Raw genomic sequence first — 13,023 nt, forward strand, 5'->3', positions numbered from 1 at the left:
GGGTACTAAAAATACTATCACTTCTAGGGGCGCCTGGATGGCTCAGTCAGTTAAGCGTCCAACTTTGGCTCGGGTCATGATTTCACAGTTCACGAGTTCGAGCCCCGCGTCGGGCTCTGTGCTGACAGCTCGGAGCCTGGAACCTGCTTTGGATTCTGTCTCCCTCTCTCTGCCCCTCCCCTGCTCATGCTCTGTCTCTCTCTCTCAAAAATAAACATTTAAATAAAAAATAAAAAAATACTATTTCTTCTCATAAGACGGCTTTAAATATAATGAAACGTTTATGATGGAAAAATATACGTTGGAGTTCATAATACACGTACACATAAAATCTATGATGTCAACAGCAAAAACCTAGCATGGGAGGAAGAAACATACGCTTCTGCAAGGTGGAATATCCTCAGCTGAAGACAGACGATGGTCAGTACCCACTGAAACAATACAACAGGGGAGGAGCTAAGACGGCAGAGCAGGGAGAGGACACTGGGCTCACCTCATCCCTCAAACACAGCCAGATAGATCTCAAATCACTCTGAACACCCAATAAATCGCTCTGAGGACGATCAGAACAAACGGTACAACTGGAGGGTGAGGAGAGGCCACATCGTGGAAGGTAGGAGGTGCAGAGACGTGGTTAGGGGAGAAAAGGATCATGGGTGTTGCAGAGGAGAGGGAGAAAGAGGTCACAGAGACAGGCGAAAGAGAGAGAAAGCCACAGGGGATCACACAAGGAAAATACTTCCCCAAAGCCATGGATGGGGAAAACAAGACAGGCTGACTATCTATCATGGGTTTTTACAACCAGCGGGGCTCAAAGACTGGGGTTTTAGGGGTCCATGGCGTGGCGGCTGTGGAGCCCTGAGTGTGCTCGTGGAGAAGCAGGGCAGAAGCCCTGCAGCAGACAGTGTGATCTGAGGATGCCCTGGGACACGCTGGGACAGATGGTTCCCCCTCCTTAGGGCACACCTGGGGGAGGTGGCATTGCCTCTCTGGGGACAAAAGAGCCAGCGGGCACCACTGAGCTGCCCTGTTCATCAGCACAGGGGCAGAGACACCTGCTGAGGGCAGCTCCCCTGGACATCGGCTTTCTGTTGTGCTTTACTCCAAACTCCGAGCTCTTGCGCCTTGCTGCGATGGCCCTCCTGGGACAAACACGCATCAGTCCCAGTGCGGTGAGACCCTACCCCAGAGGACTGGAGCAGGTCTGCACCACACAAGGTTTGGAGTTTTAAAATTCAGCTGGCCTTCCAGGGATAGAGCCCAAGATGCACTGCGCTGTCGGGTGGGCAAATGGCCCAGACACAGACACGTGATAGGAGATTGTCCGCTCTTCTGGGAGGGCTTCCTGGACAGCAGCAGGTGCAAACTCCCCTCTTCAAGGACGAGCGAGGGGGCTGGCACCATTTCTCTCCCCCACCCCTCAGCATAAACCAACTTCAGGAAATGGCACAGAGCCAACAGTGGCAGCCTAAATTGCTTACGCCAAGTCCTGCCCCCCTGCACCCCGCAGGTGCTGCTTTTTTCTAGGGCAAGTGTGCCGAGAACCGGAGCAGCAGGCCCCTCCCCCCAAAGACCAGCACAAACCCCCACATGCACCAAGTTTACTGACCACAGAGGGCTGCAAAGCTTCAGCTCTAATAGACATAGGACCTAGCCTCTTTTAACAAGAAGATCAGAACACACCTAGTTCAAACTCATCACACTGTGGTCAAGGTCCAAGCACTGCCCACAGCAGGCAAGGACTAACTCTGCAGAGGGCTGAGCTCAGGGAGACAGCGGCCAAAACACAGCAACAGAGAGCACACAGCCCAGACCACAGACACTTTCCCATGCACCAGGCCCTGGACAGTATGTAACCCCTTCTTAATAAAGCCACCGCTCTCGGGAGCAGGAAATATGACAGGATTTCCGCAGCCACAGAAGAAGGCACAGACCTAGATGAGCTTCCAAGATGGAGGAATTCATCCTAAAGAACAAGGAAAGGTCACGGCCAGGGGTCTAGGCACAGATGTAAGTCATATGCCTGAGCCAGAATTTAAATTAATAATCGTGAGAATCCTAGCTGGGCTTGAGAGGAGGATAGAAGACACCACGGACATCCCTACCGCAGAGATAAAAGTTCAAAACCAATCAGGCCAAAATGAAAAACGCAATCAGCAAAACTGACTGGCTGTAACGACAACGAAGGCGGAAGAAGCAGAGACACAAATAAGTGATACAGGAGACAAAATTATGGGAAATAATAAAGCTGAGAAGAAGAGGGAAAGAAAAATATTAGATCATGAATGCAGACTTGAGGAGCTCAGCAACTCCTTAAAGCTTAATAACATTCATAAGATAGGAGTCCCAGAAGAAGCGAGGGGGGAACGGGGGCAGAAGGTTTATTTGAGCAAATTATAGCTGAAAACTTCCCCAGTCTGGGTAAGGAAACAGACATCCAAATCCAGGAGGCACAGAGACTTCCCATCAAAATCAATAAAAGCAGGCCAACACCAAGACATATCGTAGGTACATTTGCAAAGTATAGTGATAAAGAAAAACTCTTAAGAGCAGCGAGACAAAACAAGTCCCTAACTTACAAGGGAAGACCCATAAGGCCCAGCTGCAAATCTCTCCACAGAAACTTGTGAGGCCAGAAGGGAGTGTCACAATATATTCAGTTGTGCTGAATGGCAAAACTATGCAACCAAGAATACTCTATCCAGCAAGCCTGTCATTCAGAATAGAAGGAGAAATCAAGAGTTTCCCAGATAAACAAAAACTAAAGGAGTTGGAGACCACTAAATCAGCCCTGCAAGAAATATTAAAGGGGGCCCTTTGAGTGGGAGAGACCAAAATCAACAAAGACTAGAAAGGAAACAGAAAAATCTCCAGAAATGACAAAACAAGTAATAAAATGGCACTAAAGTCATATCTGTCAATAATTACTCTGAATGTAAATGGACTAAATGCTCCAATCAAAAGACACAGGGTATCAGAATGGATAAAAAAAAAACCCAAAAAACAAGACCCATCCATATGCTGCTTACAAGAGACTCATTTTAGACACAAAGACACCTCCAGATTGAACGTGAGAGCATGGAGAACCATCTATCATGAAGTCAAAGAAAGCCAAGCAGTCATATTTATATCAGGCAAACTAGATTTTAAACCAAAGACTGTAACAACGATGAAAAAGGGCACTATTTCATAATAATGGGGTCTATCCAAGAAGATCTAATGATTGTAAATATTTATGCCCCCAATTTGGCAGAAAACAAATGTGTAAATCAACTAATAACAAACACAAAAGAACTAAATGATAATAATACAATAATACTGGGAGACTTTAACACCCTGCTTACAACAATGGACAGATCATCTAAGCAGAAAATCCACAAAGAAACAATGGCTTTGAATGACACACTGGACCAGATGGACTTAACAGATATATTCAACATGCCATCCTAAAGCAGCAGAATACCATTCTTCTCAAGTGCACACACACATTCTCAGAATAGATCACATTCTAGGTCGCAGATCAGGCCTCAACAAGTACAAGAAGACTGAGATCATTCTATGCATATTTTCTGACCACACCACGAAACTTGAAGTCAACCACAAGAAAAAAATTGGAAAGACCACAAATACGTAGAGGTTAAAGAACATGCTAACTAAAGGAAGCATGGCTAAACCAGGAAAATAAGAAATAAAACAAATATATGGAAACAAGTGAAAATGAAAACACTATGGTCCAGAGCCTTTGGGACGTAGCAAAGGCTGTCCTAAGAGGGAAGTATATTGCCAATACAGCTCTAAACTCAAGAAACAAGAGAAGTTTCAAGTATACAACCTAACCTTACACCTAAAGGAGCTAGAAAAGGAGCAGCAAATAAAGCCTAAAGCCAGCAGAGGAAGGGAAATAATACATATTAGAGCAGAAATAAATGATATGGAAACAAACAAACCAAAACCAGTAGAATAGATGAAACCAGGAGCTGGTTCTTTGAAAGAATTAATAAAATGCATAAACTCCAAGCCAGACTTCTCAAAAAGAAAAGAGAGAAAGAGAGAGGACCCAAATAAATAAAATCACAAAAGAGAGATAAGAGGTCACAACCAACACCACAGAAATACAAACGATTATAAAAGAATATTATGAGCAATTATATACCAACAATTTGGGCAATCCGGAAGAAATGAATGCATTCCTAGAAACATATAAACTACAAAAACTGAAACAGGAAGAAACAGAAAATCTGAAAAGATTGATAACCTGCAAAGAAGTTGAGTCATTAGTCAAAATTCTCCCAACAAACACAAGTCCAGGGCCAGATGCCTTCCCAGGGGAATTCTACCAGACATTATAGGTTAATACCTATTCTCAAACTGTTCCAAAAAAATAGAAATGGAAGGAAAACTTCCAAACTCATTCTACGAAGCCAGTGTTAACTTGACTCTAAAACCAGACAAAGATTGGACTAAAAAGGAGAATTACGGGCCAATATCCCTGATGAATGTGGATGCAAAAATTCTCAACAAGATACTAGCCAACTGAACCCAACAATACATGAAAAAAATCATTCACCACGATCAAGTGGATTTATTCCTGGGTTACAAGTGTGGTTCAGTATTTGCAAACCAATCAGCATGATATGCCACATTAACAAAATAAAAGGATAAGAACCTATGATCTCTCGATAGATGCAGCAAAAGTATTTCACAAAATATAGTATCCATTCTTGATTAAAAAAAAAAAAAAAATCAACAGCGGTGCACCTGGGTGGCTCAGTCGGGTTAAGTGTCCAACTCTTGGTTTTGCCTCAGGTCACGATCCCACGACCCATGAGTTCAAGCCCCACGTCAAACTCAGTGAGGAGTCTGCTTGGGAGTCTCTCCCTCCCTTTCTCCCTGCCCCTCCTCTGCTCACTTTCTCCCCACCCCACCCTCTCAAAGTAAATAAATAAACTGGAGGGAAAAAAAACTCAACAAAAATAGGGATAGAGGGAGCATACTTCAAACATCATGAAGACAATTTACAAAAAAACTCATAGCTAAATATCATCCTCAATGGGGAAAAACAGAGCTTTTCCTCTATGGTCAGGAACAAAGACAGGGATGTCCATTCTGACCATTGTTATTTAACATAGTGCTGGAAGTCCTAGCCTCAGCAATCAGACAACAAAAAAGAAACAAAAGGCATCCAAATCAGCAAAACAGAAGTCAAACTTTCACTATAAGCAGATGATACGATGTGCTATGGAGAAAACCCTAAAGACCGCACCAAAAAATTGCTAGAATACATAAATTCGTTAAAGTCACGGGATATAAAATCAATGTACATATATGTTACAATTCTATATACCAATAATGAAGCAGCAGGAGATATCAAGGAATCAATCCCATTTACAACTGCACTAAAAACCATAATATACCTAGGAATAAACCTAACCAAAGAGGTAAAAGATCTGTATTCTGAAAACTATAGAACACTTATGAAAGAAATTGAAAATAATGCAAAGAAATTGAAAGACATTCCACGCTCACAGATTGGAAGACCAAATATTGTTACAATGTCAACACTACCCAAAGCAATCCACATATTGCCTGCAATCCCTATTGAAATACCACCAGCATTTTTTGCAGAGCTAAAATAATTCTAAAATGTATATGGGACCAGAAAGGCCCCTGATAGCCAAAGAAATGCTGAAAAAGAAAAGCAAAGCTGGAGGCATCACAATTGCAGACTTAGGTTACATTACAAAGCCTGTAGTGATCAGAACAGTATGGTCCTGGCACAAAAAGAGACAGACACATGGATCAACGGAACAGAACAGAAAACCCAGAAATGGACCTGCAACTATGTGGTCAACTAATCTTCAACAAAGCAAGAAAGAATATCCAATGGAAAAAGACAAATGGTGTTGGGAACACGGGACAGCATCATGCAAAAGAATGAAACTGGACGACTCTGTTATACCATACCCAAAAAGAAATTCAAAATGGATTCAAGACCTAAATGTGAGATAGGAAACCATCAAAATCCTGGAGGGGAACAAAGGCAGTAACCTCTCTGACACTAGCTGGAACAACTTACTAGAACACGGCTCTGGAGGCAAGGACATCAAAACCAAAAATGAACTATTGGGACTTCATCAAGAGTCTCACAATGAAGGAAACAACCAACAAAACTAAAAGCAACCTACTTAATGGAAGAAGATATTTGCAAATGACATATCTGATAAAGTGTTAGTATCCAAAATCTATGAAGAACTAATCCAACTCCAAAACCAAATGATCCAGTTAAGAAATGGGCAGAAGACGTGAATAGACATTTCTCCGGAGAAGACATCCAAATGGCCAACAGACACGAGAAGATGTTCAAAATCACTCATCACCAGGGAAATACAAATCAAAACCATGGTGCAATACCACCTCTCACCTGTCATAATAGCTCCAATTGATAACACGGGAAACAACAGATATTGGTGAGGATGCAGAGAAAGGGGAACCCTCTTGCACTGCTGGTGCGAATGCTGACTGGTGCCCCCACTTTAGACAACAGTATGGAAGTTCCTCAAAAGTTTAAAAATAGAACTACTACCATACAATCCAGCAACTGTACTACTAGATATTCACCCAAAGGACACAAAAATAAAGATGTGAACGGGGCACCAGAGTGGCTCAGTTGGTTAAGTGTCCAACTCTTGGTTTCAGCTCAAGTCATGATCTCATCATTTGTGGAACTGAGCCCCACATTGGGCTCTGTGCCAACAGTGCGAAGACTGCTCAGAATTCTGTCTCTCTCTCTCTCTCTCTCTCTGCTCCTCCCCTGATTGGTCTCTACCTCTCTTTCTCAAAAATAAATAAGGAAACATTAAAAAAATACATATTTGAAGGGATACATGCATCGCAATGTTTACAGCAGCATTATCAACAATAGCCAGATTATGGAAGGAGCGCAAATGTCCACTGACTGATAGATAAAGAAGATGCGGTATATAGATGGAATGGAATATTACTCAGCCATCAAAAAGAATGAAGTTTTGGGGTGCCTTAGTGGCTCAGTCTATTAAGTATCTGCCTTCACCTCAGGTCATGTGAGTTCAAGCCCTGCATCGGACTCTGTGCTGACAGCTCAGAGCCTAGAGCCTGCTTAGGATTCTGTGTCTCCCTTTCTCTCTGCCCCTTTCTCCCCCTCTCATGTTCTCTCCCTCTCAAAAATAAACAAACATTAAAAAAAAAATTTTTTTAAAGAATGAACTTACGCCATTTGCAATGACGTGCATGGAGCGAGAGTGTGTTTTGCTAAGAGAAACAAGTCAGTCAGAGAAAGACAAATACCATATGATTTCACTCATGTGGAATTTAAGAAACAAAACAGATGAACATAGGGGGTAAAAAAGAGAGAGAGGCAAGCCAAAAACCAGACTCTTAACAACAGAGAACACACTGAGAGTTGCTGAAGGGGAGGTGGGTGGGGGATGGGTTAAATGGGTGATGGGCATTAAGGAGGGCACTTATTATGATGAGCACTGAGTGCTATGTGTAAGTGATGAAACACTAAACTCTACTCCTAAAACTAATATTACACTGTATGTTAATTGGAATTTAAGTAAAAACTTAAAAACAAAAATAAATAAGGAGTGCCTGGGTGGCTGTTGGTTAAGCATCCGACTTTGGCTCATGTCATGATCTTGTGGTTTGTGGGTTCAAGCCCCATGTCAGGCTCTGTGTTGACAGCTCAGAGCCTGGAGCCTGCTTCAGATTCTGTGTCTCCCTCTCTATCTGCCCCTCCCCCCGACACATTCTGCCTCTCTCTCTCTCTCAAAAATAAACATTAAAAAAAAGTTAATAAAATAAAAACAAAAATAAATAATACAACAAAGAATTACAGCTAAAAAAATAGAGGAAGGGAGGAAGAAAGAGAAATAAATTATAATAATTACTATCATGAATAAGAGAATCAATAATTATTAATGGAATAATAAAGATTATTTTGTATTTTAGTAGAATAATAAAAATATTTAACTAACTTAAAATAGGCAGAAAAAGAGGAAAAAGAAAACAAAGAACAGATGACCAGATCAGACAAATAGGAGACAGCAAAAGATTAAAATCTAACTGCATCAGTAATCACATAATTGTAAATGGTCTGAACAGCTCAATTAAAAAGGCAGAGATTTATAAATTGGATAAGTCGACAAGGTCCAACTGTATGTTGCTTGTAAGAAATCCGCTTTAAGTAAAAAACAAATAGATTAAAAGTAAGATAATAGAAAAAAATACATAATGGGAGCTGGATTACCTATATAATATTGCATAAAGTAGACTTCAGAGCCAAGTACATTACCTGGGAAAAGAGGCTGTTTCCATAGTGATAAGGGGTACAGGGGTTTCAGCTTACCAAGAGGACATAATCCTAAACACTGATGCACCTAGTAAGAGATCGCCAAAATACAGGAAGCAAAAATTGAGAGAACTGCACAAAATTCTGTCCACAGGTATAGCTGGAGACTTCAATATCATTCTCTCAAAACTTGGTAGAATGGCAAGAAAGTCCATAAGGGCACAGGAGACCTAAGAACACTCCTGGCCAACTTGACCTCACTTACATTTATAAAATACACCATCCAACAGAGACAGGATGCAGCAGGAACGATACAGCAATTCTCAAGAAATTTAAAAGGATTCAAGGCATTTGAGCCATACTCTCTGACTACGGCATAACTAAGCAGAAGTCCATAACAGAAAGGTCTTTGAGATTATTCAACAAAAATATAATCTTCATAACATTTGGTCCAAAGAAGAACCCAACAAAACAAAGAAAGAAAAGAAAAGAAAAGAAAAGAAAAGAAAAGAAAAGAAAAGAAAAGAAAAGAGTTCTTTGAACCAAATGAAAATGAAGCCACATATAATATCAATATTTATGGAACTAAAGCAGCACTTGGAGGAAATTTTAGAACAAAATCCCTGAATCAGAGAAGATACAAATCATCTTGAGAAACTAGCAAATACAAGTAATCTAAACCCAAAGTCATCAGAAAAAAATAAAGATCAGAGTGGAATTTAAGTGAAATAGGAAACAGAGAAAAATCAATAAAACCAGAAGCTATTTCCTGAGATCAATAAAAGGTATAAACTTCTAGTCACACTGATCAAAAAAAGTGTCTACACAATCGTACATCAGGAGGAGAAATGGGACGTCACTACAAATCCTACAAATATTAAAGGGAAATAAGGGAGGGGTGCCTGGGTGGCTCAGTCGGTTGAGCGCCCGACTTCAGCTCAAGTCATGATCTCATGGTTTGTGGGTTCGAACCCCGCATCGGGCTCTGTGCTGAGTGTGGAACCTGCTTGGGATTCTGTGTCTCCCATTTCTCTGTCCCTCCCCTGCTCATGCTCTGTCTCTCTCTGTGCCCCAAAAACTAAAATAAAATAAAACGTTAAAGGAGCAAGAAGGGAAGAGTATGAACAAGTTTGTGTCAGCAGACTGGACAGCGTTCAGGGAACGACATATGTGTCCGAAGCTACCTCAGAAAGAAATGGAAAGCCTGATGGCCCTCCATCTTTCGGGAAATTGAGTTGAGTTAAAATGTTCCCACTCTAAATACACACACACACACACACACACACACACTCACACACCCACGCCCAGAGGGCTTCACTTCCTCAAACATTGGAGGAAGAAACAACACCAATTCTACAAACTCTTCCAGAAACCTGAAAAGGAAGGAACCCCCCACCTTGTGAGGACTGCTTTACTCTGACATCAAAGCCCTCTTGGCCTAGAGAACTACAGAACAACGTCACTCATGAACACTGATACTCTTACCAAATTTTAGCAAAGTGAATCCCAACAATACATGTAACCATAACTACGTCACACCCAAGCCCATGCCTGGGCCACCTTCCGTCTGAGAGTGGACAAAATGGCGCCAGTACCAGTGGGAATCCCGCTCCAGGATTAAGCATTCACTGGCAGAGCATGTTGCTCTACCATCGGCATCATGATTATCTACTGAGCACAAAGGAAGGAACCACACTGGAAACAAAGCATTGTGACAGCCCCAGGTTAGGTGGGTTTATGTGACCAGCCTGGTGTCAGTAGATAATTAACCCCCAGGCTCCGGCCCGGCCGTTTCACAACAGTTTGTGATGTGACTGTGATGTGTACATGACAGACGTACCTACCCAGGGGGTAATCGGGCAAAGTCTGGAAACTTCCTTGTTTTGCTGGCTTTACGGGAAACTTAGGTGACATTTCTTGTCACACATCTTTGGAAAAGTGTGTCAGTGTGTTCCCTGAAGGCAACCCTTCCTCATGACACAGGGAGGGTCTCTCTTGCACTGAACTCAATGGAAGGCTCACTCAGAAGTGGGGGCCGGCAGTGGCACAGGGGTACTGTCGGTGGGGAACCCCAGGGCAGGATCAACCATGAGGCTGACCAACACTTAAAGGGACACTACAGCCAAGGAAAGCACGTGGGAAGCCAGAGGGGAGAAAATGCAGCCTCAACCTTGCTCTGTGAGCGCCTGGCCACAGAGCAGGCGCCTAGCAAGTGCACGGGCTGGGAGCCCAGGTCTGTGCCCCTCCAGGCCGGGCCGGCTCTCCGGCTCCACAGGAGTCTGTCTTTCTCACGCTCTGAGCAGCTATTCACAACTAAAAGATCTGAGATCACAGGGGCCAGCTGATGGCGGGGAGGACACATATAGGGACCGGCCGGCCTGTTCGCCCTGGACAGCCAGCTCGGTGGCCCTCGGCACAGCCCACTGAAGACACGGTTCTCCGCTAGCTGGCGAGGCTCTGACAAACAGCAGCAGTCAGATCTCCTTCTGGGAGCCCTGTACACAGGTGTCCTCTCGGCATCTGCTCTGACTCAGGACCTCCCACAGGACACTGCCAACAGGCCCCTGAGCCACCTGCTCCAGCGGAATTGGCCCGTGTGGAGCGCCAGCAGGAGCGGGGAGGCCTGGGTCCCTCCCGGCATGTTCACTGAGGGCTGGCTGTGTCCCTTGGCCCAAGGGCGTGAGTCTTGTCTGGCGGCCTGCCCTGGGATGGATGCTCTCCAGGGTGGTGTCCCAGGAACTGGGCCATGCTGGGGCTGCCCCAAACCCACCCATCTGTCAGACGATCCAAGGTCTGCAAACCCCTGACTTCACACGAGTGGGGCCGTGGTCGGGCCCTCGTGCAGGACGGCGGTGGCACAGCCCAAGTCCCTCAAGGGGCAGAACCAGCATTGGGTGTGTTCCCCTATCTGCAGCAGGACTCGGGGCCTACCCTGTCCACGCAGCCCAACCCCGGCGTCCCATCCCCATGGGGAAGGAAACGAGGGGCTCAGGATCTCCGTGGCCTCCACCTGCCCAGAGTCCAGGTGTGGAGAGAGGGCAGTGCTGGGCGGTGGGACCCTCAGAATCGGGGGCGTCCCCGGAGCAGGAGCAAACCCAGCACACCAGATGGAGAATGACCCAGATGGGCAAATCCATGGGGACAGGAAGGAGAGTAGTGGCCACTCAGGGTTGGGGGTGGTGACCACTGATGGGCACGGGGTTCTTTTGGGGGACATGAAATGTTCTAACGTTGAGGTGATGGCTACACAGCTCTGAATACACTGAAGGCCACCGAGCTGCATGCTTTACACAAACTGTTGAGTGTGGATTCTGTCTCAGGAAGGTTGTCACGTAAAAAAAGAATAAATAAGCCACGTTCTCTGCCCGGCACACCTATGCACGTACATATATACACGCACGCAGATATGTGCACAGAACACACGGATACGCGCACACTCACGCGTCTTTCCTCTTCTGTTTACCCAAAGCCACAGAATCGTCCTCCCTGAACTTGAACAGACAACCGGCCCGGATGTCCTGGCGGGAATCTGTGCAGCCGGAATCCGTCTTCCCAGGTGAATTAAACCAGAGAAAAGCCAGCAGGCCAGCCCCTTGCCTCTGTCCTTTGCCTGCAGGTGGAGTGTCCCGACAGATCACAATGTGGTGTCTGAAGGGCGCTCGGCCGCACCGAGCACCTACTGTGCACCAGGCTGGCCGCCAAGCTCGAGCGGGTAGGAAGCTACAATTGCTGTATTCCGCACTGGCAGGGAAAATTCTAGGTGTCACCTGGATGGGGCCCCAGAGTGCCCTGACAGCCAGTGAACATCACTTCCGGGTGTGTCTGCACTGGTCCCCAGAGAAACTCATGTTTGAACCATTGGCCTGAGGGACCCAGACAGCCTTCGTCACCCCAATCCCCTGGGTGTCACCTCTCTAGGGTCGGACACCGGCCATCCCTGTGCCCCGGCCCCAGGCTGGGCTCTTGGTATATGGAGGCTCCCACCACCTTGGACACCGCAGAGCCCTGGCCATCCCGGCTCAGCCACGTCCAGCCTGGGCCTGCACACAGGTGGCCCTCACAGCTGTGCCCATCCCACCTCCTGGGCAGGGCTGCCACAAAGACCAAATGCAAGCCAGGGCCCCGGCCAATAAAGAGCTGCTTCCCCAAACATCGAGTGAGATGACACGTGGCAGCTAACATGCAGTGGTCTCCGTTCCGTGCACACCCCCTGCCCATCCGTCGATGGGGAAGCAACTGGCCCGGGGCCCAGAAGTTTGCAGGCTGCACAGACGGAGTGTGAACCTGGACGGGCTGGCCCAGAAAGCCAGATGGCCTCCCCTTCCAAAGGCTGGGGACACAGCAGGTGACAAGGGGGTCAGGGCACACCAGCCATACATCCTGGGCTGGACCCAAAAGTGCACCTGTGAGTGGGTCACACGGCAGGTGCACAGGGCATACCACCTGCCTGGGACTCAGGGCCCATGGACCGCTCTCCTCGGCCCCCTTCAAGCCTCTTTCCCAGGAGACGTGTTAACAGTGTAGACTCCTGCCCCCCTCCTGTAGACCCACTAAATCGTGGGGGGACCGTGCAAGAGTCAGCGTTTTCTGGAGTCTCCCATGACCTGAAGAGACTTGTTGTCACATGCAGCGCAGCGAAGGCTGAGCCACTCTGCACCACAGCCCCACTTGCTGGAATGCCTTTGGGGATGGGG

At 45.8% G+C, this 13,023-nt stretch overlaps 1 protein-coding gene across 1 annotated transcript in view; it reads right to left on the bottom strand.

Moving 5' to 3' along the window:
- ADCY1 (adenylate cyclase 1) overlaps positions 1–13,023 on the bottom strand; it is a 106,733-nt gene that overhangs the window by 15,653 nt on the left and 78,057 nt on the right. The window lies entirely within an intron of this gene.

Source organism: Acinonyx jubatus, chromosome A2 (genome assembly GCF_027475565.1).
Source record: "Acinonyx jubatus isolate Ajub_Pintada_27869175 chromosome A2, VMU_Ajub_asm_v1.0, whole genome shotgun sequence".
Lineage (NCBI taxonomy): Eukaryota > Metazoa > Chordata > Mammalia > Carnivora > Felidae > Acinonyx > Acinonyx jubatus.